The sequence below is a fragment of the Dermatophagoides pteronyssinus genome, unplaced genomic scaffold (genome assembly GCF_027571235.1).
Source record: "Dermatophagoides pteronyssinus isolate colony J.1.1.1.1 unplaced genomic scaffold, Derpt_VIB-CSIC_2022.12 sq0007, whole genome shotgun sequence".
In the NCBI taxonomy this organism is placed as follows: Eukaryota; Metazoa; Arthropoda; class Arachnida; order Sarcoptiformes; family Pyroglyphidae; genus Dermatophagoides; species Dermatophagoides pteronyssinus.
The window spans coordinates 201,150-211,507 of NW_027461531.1; positions in this window are offsets into that span (position 1 = coordinate 201,150).

A 10,358-nucleotide genomic window follows, 5' to 3' on the forward strand; every position below is an offset into this window, starting at 1 on the left:
AAAAATCTTTAAATTTAATTTCTTTATACATTGAATGGAAGATAAATGATGATATCAATATTATATAATGGTTATATTCAATATCTTGCTAGACAAAATACATTCCCATAAATATGATGGTTGAATGAATGATGTAATTAAAAGAAACAAACATTCGTCCAACTGACTAAAGCAAATTCGTAAGCTATATGTGATTGTCTTTGTTTTCAAAGAAAAAGAAAAAAGTTTAAGTAACAGATGAAAATGATGACGATTGATGATAATGATAATGATGACTGCGATGATGATTGTCGTTTGTGCTCAATCAAGTGAGAATGCAATCCAGAAAGAGTTATTGCAATTGTCATCGGAAACCTGAAAATATTTTTTCTTTTTTGTTGAGTTTGCAGCCAATTTTTTTTCTCAAATACAAATATAAATGACAAGCATTATTGATGTGTCTGTGTGTGTGTATGTTGTGCAAAAGCAAATTCTAAATCTTTTCGTAAACTTTGTTGATTGGTTCAAAATAAAAATGCATTCGAATCATTTTTTTCTGGTTTAGATTGGAATGTAAATGTAAACAATATAAACAAAACATGATTTTGTTTGTCGTTTTTTTTTGAAAATAAATATCGAATTTATCTTGTTCATTGTATTGATGATGATAAATAATACTTTTGTTTATTTGTTTTAGAAAAATTGTTGTTGATGATGATGATGATGATCGATCGATCGATCATTTGGATAATCAACAAGTATACCGCCAAATCTTTGAAAATCGGATTTTTAGTTTCGGTGATGACTAATGATTTTAGCAGATAGGGAGAAAGAAAGAGAGAAAAAATTCACGCCCAATAATCAAATAATGTATTTGATAGTAGAAGCAGGAATATAGAACGAAACAAAACAAACATTTTTTTGAATGAAAAAAAAATGAAAACCAGTGGTAGTAGTTCATTAAATAATCCAATACAGAATCGTTATCATCTTATTCATTCAAAAAAAAGGTAGTAGTAGCAGTTATTATCTTTTCAATAATGATTATAAAACTTTAAAAGTTGTGATATTTGGGTGAGAAGTTAAGTTAAGGGGAGGGAGGGTCACACAAACCTAACTTAAGTAAGTAAGTAAGTGTGTGTTGAATACAATGTTCGCGCCATGTATTTATTCATTTTTTACTTACACTGAGAGAAAAGTGTGGTTTGCACACGCCAATTTTTGAGGTTTGCACGCCAATCGCTAACACATTTACATGCTTTTTTGATGGCGTGCATACCTCAATGTTGGCGTTATTACGGCATCCAAAATGGACTTTTTCTCAGTGTATAAACAACCATTCTCGTTGTGGTATGTATGGGCCCTAGCATATTTTAGTATCTATCTCTGTGTGTAATGTATAACAAAATAACGAATATTCTTAGTTTCAAAGCTAACCATTAACTTAAAACTAAAATCTATTGATAGTGATTTGAAATAGAATGAAATATAATGAAAAAATCTTAAACACATTGAAAACTTTCTCTCCCTCTTTTGTAATAATAAAAGTTGAATCAACCAACAGGTATATCTGATAAAAACAAGTTACCTGTGTGTGTGTGTGTGTGTGTGTGAATTGGACATTAAATTGGCATCTGGTTTGAAATGCCCGATGGCATTTCGTGTGTTTGTGTATGTTTTTTTTCTAATATTTTTTTGGTTGATGTGTTGATGAACAGCGAGAGTTTTGCACCCACCTTCTCAATGGATTTTTTTTGTTGTTGTGATCAACTGAATCGACAACCAACGAACAGCGACGACCCTGTTGCTCAGTGAGGATGTGAATGATGATGATGATGATGAAAGAAAAAAAATAACGAAAAGAGAAGGCCACCAACAGGATCGGTTTGTTGTTGTTACTAGCATTGGTCGTTGTTCTTTGTGAATGAGAACATACAACAACAACAACAACGAAAATTGAAGATGCTATTTGGTTTGCCATGGATGATGATGTTGATGATGATGATGATGATAATGGTCAGACAGGTAGTTTTGAAATTCAACATTTTTTTTTGTTATACACACATCAAGCAAGCAAGCAAGGTGAGCACACACAAACAAAATCAACCGAAATGAACAAAGAAAATACTCACCAAAGTTTTCTTCTCAGCTTGAAACACAATACAATTGATTCTTTGCTGATCAAATGAAAAAAAATGGTAAAATAATCATTACAAAATTATGAATCAAATGTTCTTTGTTGTGTTAATGGATTGTAGTAAATATGGTGTTCAATGAAATTTCATCATCATCACCATGGATCCATTTTGGATCCAACATTCTTCTGTGTGTGTGTGATGTGTGTTTGTATGATTTGTTTTAGTGCAATTTTACCTTGATTGATTCAACATGATTTTTTACTTCTTCATTTATAATAATTCTTCCGTATATGAATTAACCTGTGTGTGTTCAAAAATTTTTTTTTGATTATTACCATACTCGGATTTGAGTTTTGTTTGCCATATTTATACATGATATATTTCAAATTTTCATGTTTGGAAAAAAAACACCACCACCACATATCTTTATTCAATTTTCATTTCGTTGTTGTTGCTGTTTTTGATTATTTTATCATCAAATGTGTTGAATTTCAATAATCAACATATACATATCACAAGTTTGATAGAATTGAATACCAACGCAAAACAAACAAAAAAAAAATTTATATACAGTGCGGATGTTTTTCATTGTGAGACAAAAAAAAACTAATCGAATCGAACAAAACAAAACATTCGAATCTATTTCTACCAAAATATATCATCCATAATCAAATCACTGTGTCTATATGTGTGTGTGAACTATTTCAATCTAATCGATACAATGAATGAACATTGAAAAAAATTACCATCATTTCAAAGTAAGTTTTGTTTTTTTGTGTATTGGATTGTACCTGTCACTTGTAACACCATGAATTTAATCAACAACAACAACAACAAAAAATGACTCATCATTACCAACTTTGAATTAAGTCTACTTTTTTCTTCACCTGTTGCTACTTGTCTGTAGAAAAATTTTGAATAATTTAATTTTATTTTTATCATTCTACAATTTATGTCTAACAGAAAAGAAAAGAAAATTTTTGCAGACTTGGCCGACAACTTGTAAAATGACAGTGACAAAAAAAGACAATTATTTTTTTTACATAACCTAATGATAATGATGCTAAACACATTAAAATAAATAAATGAATGAATGAATGAAGGTAAAGAGTGAGAAAATGTTAATGTCCATTGATGATGGCCAAGCTGCTATATGGTCATCCTTTTTTTTTTTTTTGTTGGTTGATTTATATCGTGAAAATTTGTCATTTTTTTTGTCCATAAAAAATATAATGATAATGATGATGAGGATGATGATGAAAAGCCTTATCCATTAAAATTTTTTCATTTTCCAAGAAACAATCTCATCACGATTAAATATATAAAAACCTATATTCTTTGTTCTGGTTCGTTTACCTCATTCGTTCATTCATTCATTCATTCACTATTTACAATCGTTACTATCCCCCCTCAAAACAAAAAAATTATTATTATTATTTTTAACCAGAAATATCTGTATGATTTTTTTTCTGATGTTGTTGGAGTAACAATATATATTTTTATGTAATGATGATTAAATTGTCTCTGGCAAACAAACAAACAAACAAACAAACAAGCAAACAAAACAGCAACAACAACAAAATCCTCATTATCCGTGGATTTAGTGTGTGTGTGATGATGATAATCACCCAGAACAACTTGACTAAGTAAATCTTCAATGAATTAATTGAATGAATTGAATGAATGTAGCTTTTACAATCTCTCATATTTGCTGTTTTGTTTTTGAGGGGATTCATAATATCATCAATCTAAGAAATATAAATGTTTTTTTTCCTATGAAAATTGTCATTTTATTTTTTGGAGACCATCGTGTATCGTTATATCAAAAATTTTTCTGGTTAACATTTGAAAATTTTTCCCATTTTGTTTATCCGGTTTTTGATATTATTATTATTTTTTTTCATTTGAAATATTTAAATTCTTTGAAATTATTAAAAGGTAAGCTTTTCATAATGATGATGGTAATTTTGAAAAACTAAACACAATATAATTGACTATGTTGTTCAATTTTTTTTGTCTTATTTCTTTCATCTTTCAATCAATGGATGTTTTTATCTTATTATTATTATTATTATCATTTTTTCTTTTTTTTTCCTTAAGAAAATATTACTCCTTTTCTTTCATATTAAATATTAATGATGATGATGATGATGAATTCTCATAAATAATAATAATAATAATAATACTTTTATTTTGTATCCGCAACGGTTGTTTTCTCTCTCTCTCTCTCTCTCTCTTGCATTCTTTCAGATGGGTAGAAGATGAAGAAAAATTATGAATGAATAATAGTTTTTTTTTGCAAACATTTATGATCAATATATCTATCTATCTATTATACAACATTCTTCATTCATTTCTGTTGTTGTTGTTGTTGGAAAAAAATTGTATCTGTTTTCATATATATCTTTTGCCTGTTATACATCAAAAAAATGATTATCAAGAAAACAGGGTTTAATTTCGTGTTGACCAGTTGTATTATTATTATTATTATTATTTCCTTTGACCTTGAAAGGTTATAATTAATATTTTGAACATCATGTTTTTTTTTCTTCTTCTATAGTTTGGTGGATGTTTATTTACAAGTAACAATAGTGATGTGTGTGTGTGTGTGCTTGGAGGAAATGAAAAAACATCATCATCATCATATCTATTTTAACACCTTCTTCATTTTTGTTGTTGTTGTTGTCTATTTCCACCCCCACACACACATTGAAATTATCATTATATATTAGGTTATATTCGTGCTGACAATCAAAGGGACATGAGGGAAAAATGAAATGTAATAAAGTATCATTGATATAATCATTTCTAGGTAAAGATGATGAGATTTGGACTATGATGATTATAAAAATGATAATAATAATGATAATGATGGCAAAAGAAAGATATGTTCAGTACTGTTTTTTATTACCTTTTTTGCTTTGATTTTTTCCTGTTGATTTGAACATTCGAAATTCTTGAAGAAAAATTTTGTTTTTTTTCCATTCAAAATGTTATTATTATAATGTTATCTCAATATAAAATCATTTTTTATTAAACATTAACAAAACAAAAAAAAACTCGACAGCTGTTTATGTAGCTTTTGCTTCAACGTTTATATCATTCTCTGTTTTGTGTGATTTTGTTGTTTTCAATTATTTCGTTTTCCTGGCCTAAATTACTTTGAAATGTTGGGAGATGAGAAAAAAATATAATCAAATCATCATGAATCTTTTACCCATTTGATTTTCTTTTTTTTCATTATTATTACTGTTTCATTTTCATCAATGAAAATGTTGAGAATTTTTTTTTATATATTGAAAGAATTCGGTAAAATTCAGTTTTCTTTGTCTTCAATAGTCTTTGGATTGAATAGACAATGTGTGATTGTGCTGATATCACCCTGACATGGTCATCGATCAAGCGAATAATTGTCAAATAAAAAAAAATAAAGAAGAATTTTTCCATTGAATTGAATGATTAATTGGTTTTTTTTTATATTTCTTCCATACTTTTTTATCCGTTTAAATAGCTTTTCAAATACCTTTGAGAATATCATTCAGGTATTCATTACTTTACTTCGGAATTTCTATAGAATAATGAAAAAGATTTTTTTTTCACATTGAAAAAAAAATCAATGATTGCTACAATGAATTTCAATTCAGAAAATTCTTTATTGATTCATTGCAATTAAATGATAATTCTTGAATTTTTTGTTTCTCGTTTCTCTTGATCATTTTTATATAGAAATTCATTCAGAAGGCTTTATAAAGATATGATTAATGTTTTTTCTCTTGGATTTCCTATTTTTTAAGCCAGAAAAAGCCAGAATCGATGTTGTAGTTGTTGTTGACAGAGTTTTTAAAGTTAAAAAAATAATTGATGATAATGATGTTTATATGGGAAAAAAACATTTATCATCTTTGTCTTCTCATCATCATCATCATCATTTATTTATGATAAAAAATGATACCAATCGAAAGTGTTGATCGCAAGTTACCCCGAACAAAATTCCAATGGTTTTTTCTTCTGTTCCTCAAACAATCTTGATCATTTATAAATATGTTTTATTGTTGAAACTTTATATCCCCATTTTGCATTGATTTTTTTTCCATAAAGAAAAAATTCTTCAAATGCGTAGGTGTATCTTTGATTCTTTGATTATTCTACTACTAGGGTTTCCTCATTCCACATAATAAATTATATATATTTGGTGACAATTACAAATCTTTTGTGTATGTAATGCATGCAATATAAAATTATATCACATCAAACCCAAATACATGATTCTGAGAATAACTTTTTTTTAACCCCATTGGTAAGACCTGTATAATATAATATTTTTACATTTTTTATCAGCCAGCCAGAATGTAGACAGTAATATTTTTATCATCAATTTTTTCTGTTTTGCTCTGTCGAGATGTTTGCCAAATGAAAAAACTATAGTCTTTTTGTTTGTTTGTTTGTTTGGTTTTTTTTAAATTCTTTACTATTTCTTTCGTTATCTTGTGATGGTCGACCTAAATATTTTCATTTGCAACAGAAGTTTGTTATTCATATCATCATCATTCTAATTAGAAACCATGTTTCTTTTTTTTTGTTTTGTTTTGTTTTTATTCACTTTTTTCAGATTCCTTGTTGAAAGAAAATGTCTTTCTTTTTCTTTTTTTTTGTATAAAAAGTTTTCTTTTTTTCTTTTGGCGAATGTAGGTTGTTTGTTTGTTTGTTTGTTTTTGTTGGTACATTTCAAACATTTCCTGTTTATCTTTTCTATTTAGAAAAATTCTGTTTGTCTTACTTTTTTTTTTTGTTTCGATTTAAATTCTTTTTCAAGGTTTTTTGTTTCGACAATGGTCATTTTGTTGAATTTTTCTTCCTGAAAATTCTTGATGCTTTTCAATTTTGACGTCAGACACAAACAAACAAACGAACAAAATTCCTTCTGAATAATGTAAATTGAATTTGTTTTTTCCAACTTTCATCATCTCATGATAATCCAATAATCATGTTTTTTGTTGTTATGTTTAACCCAAACAAACATCAAATTCTTTGCCCTTTTCTCTTTCTCTCTATTTCGAAACTTTTCTGTTTGTAAACATCATCATATTCTCAATTGTTTATTATTGACCAAAATGAAATTTCTTTTTTTTTTTCTTTTTCTGTTGGCTATTCATCATCATTGAGTGTTGAGTGCATTTTGTTGTTAAGAATTTCATTTTTTTTTGTATTGAATTTCTTATTCATTCGGGAGAGAGAGAGAGAGAAGTCACTTTTGGTCAATCTATAAATGTATATTTTATGTCTTGTGAGAATCGAAATGAATGAAGTAAACAGAAAACAAAAAACCCGGCAATGTGTGTGTGTGTGATATATGTCCAATTTTTGTTTTGTTTTTTGCTGTTTGAATCCATATATAACATTTTTTGGATATTTCGTTTCGACTTTAATTTATTATCATGCACGTTTTTTTTTTTTGTTTCTTGCCACAAATTTGATTCCTGTCGTTTTTATTTTGTGGTTGAATAACATTTATAAAAACCAAATAGCCTACAATTGAACAAAATAACCCAGACTTGAACACCATTTTTTTTCTTCTCTCTCATCTTCGATAGATATTCCAGATCAAAAATATATCGAATTACAAGATCTCTTTATATTTGACTATTGACGTAATTTTTTTGCTGTTGTTGTTGTTGTCCAAATCAATTGTATCTGTTTTTTGTCAATTGTATCTATGGATCACGACATGATGATGGTGAAAAAATTCATTCAGTTTTTTTTTTGTTTGTTTGTTCGCTGGTTTGTCATCATTCAATTGACCCAGTTTTTGTTTTTTTTTTAGTTATGACACATCCATTTCATTCAACTACTTGACTTTGTTTTTTTCTCTATAGTAGTATTTCCGTGTGTAGTAGGCCACATATTTCAAACGTAACTTAGTTTTTGTTGATTTCTGATGATTCATTTAGATATTTGGAAAAGAAAAAATTGTGTTAATTGGCTTTTTTTTTCTTTTTCGGTAAACTATTTCGACCTAACTAATACTCATCAATCAAATATTTATTAAAAATAGTCAAAATGAATAACTATAAAGATGATATATGAATTCTGTTTATCCAATCGATTCATCTTATAATTCAATTTTTAACGGTTATTGAGGAAATTGGATTTTCATATTCATTCATATCAAAATGTGAATTTTCCCGAATTCTTTTCCATTTCCAAGTTGCTTCAAGCTAAATAATTGAGTTTGTGATTATCGTTTGTGATTATCGTTTGTGATTCTGTTCACCACTAAATAAAAATTCATCGAATAAGAATTCTTATTTTTTTTTCTTGTCTTTTTTACTCAATCTTCATCTTACGGGCATTTCAATTTGTTGAGAAAAAATGATGAAAAATAATAATGTTACGAGGAAATTTTTCTCTCCATTAATTTAATTTGTTACATTTCTTTTTTTCATAACCAAAAAGAAAGGCACAAAAATGACAATTTTATTATTTCTGTTTCTATTTTTGGAGATTGATTGATTTGTATGCAACAACAACAACAACAATCTGACATGACATAAGTCACACATATGCAAAAATATCAAACAATAACTAATCAGAACTGATTTTATTCTTATTATTGCATTTTCTGTCAATCACATAATCAAAGAGTCTCAAAAACTCTTTCGTGTCATGTTGGAATGAAAAAAGCAATTTGAATGTTCAGAATTTGTTTTTTGTTGTTGTTGATTGTTGTTGATTGGTAAATTTAATTTGATATTTTGAACTTTGCTCTTTGTTCATCAGAGTTTGTTCTACTTGAATTTCCAATTTATTTTAACGATGTTTATATTATGTCGATGTCGATGTCTAGATTCATTTGAATGGAATGAATGTTAATGTTAATGGTGATGAATCATGAACTTGAAAAGTTCATTACATATGTGTGTGCGTTTGTGAGAGAGAGATTTTCCTGAAAAAATAAATATTTTTCTGGCATTTACCAATTGATGGATTTTTCTAGTTATGCAAAATTATCCATTACAAAATGGTTATTGGTTACTGTTTAGTCTATATCTATATCATTTTCTAAACATTTGTTCATTTCGTTCGTTTGTTGGTTGTTTTGCATCTTTTCAAAATTGTCAGTTATTTTTTTGTTGAAAATGGAATAGGAATCTGAACAAAGCAAAACAAACTGAGATATATAACTCAAACACCTAATCAAAGGAAAATCATATTTAAAAAATTTACAATTTCAATTGAAATTTATGTTTTTCATTTCTTTTTTTCCGAATGTTCCGTGAATCTATCACATTTTGTACGATATTTTGACGATGTGCGCTTATGTTTATGTGTGTCATTTCAAATCAAATGAAATAAATCATTTTTCTTCTTCTTCTTCTTAGGAAAAAGTATTTAATCATATGTGATGTGTGTGAGTGTGTGTGTGTGTGGCCCATATGTTTTATATGCGTGTGTAAATCATGATAATCATTTCGGAAATGGTCGATTTTGCTTTTTCGTTTGGTGGCCACTTTACATCTGGAAGAAGCGAATTTTTATTTTGTAAAAATATTTGACTATAATGATTTTGGACATTTATAATCTAATTTTCAATTATAACAAAGATTTTTTGTTGAATTTGATTGTAATGATGATATAATCTTTGATGTTTTGTTGTCGGTCGGTCGGTATTTTCATTTGGAATTATAATTGAATTATTATTTTTTTCAAATCAATTCAAATCTTTTGGATAATTGAAAAATGATGATGATGATGATGATCATTATCATCATATGATGAACCATTTTCCAATTAAATTATTTGTCATTGAGCTTTTTTTTCTGCTTCTCTCTCTCTCTCTCTCTCTATCTCCAATAATACATTATTATGTCATTTGATATATTCATTACGTAAATCTAATATAGTCTATTATTGAACAGAGAGAGAGAAAACCAAGAACAAGAGACTATTTAGTTAGTTATTCCGTCATCATTGTCAATGAAAGTTTTGTTGTCAACGACAACAAAACAGCAACAAGACTGAAGAATATTTTCTAAGAATTTGAATACTTTTTTTGCATTGACATCATTTCTTTCTTTCTTTCTTTCTCTTTTGCTCTCTTTTACTTTGGTTCAACAAATGAATCGTTAATAAGCCAATTGTTCATTGTTATTTCAAATCAAATTTGTTCTAAACAGAAATAAAAAGAACAGAAAAAATTTTTTTTCCCACTAATAGGACTTACTTGTTGGTATTATATTTGGT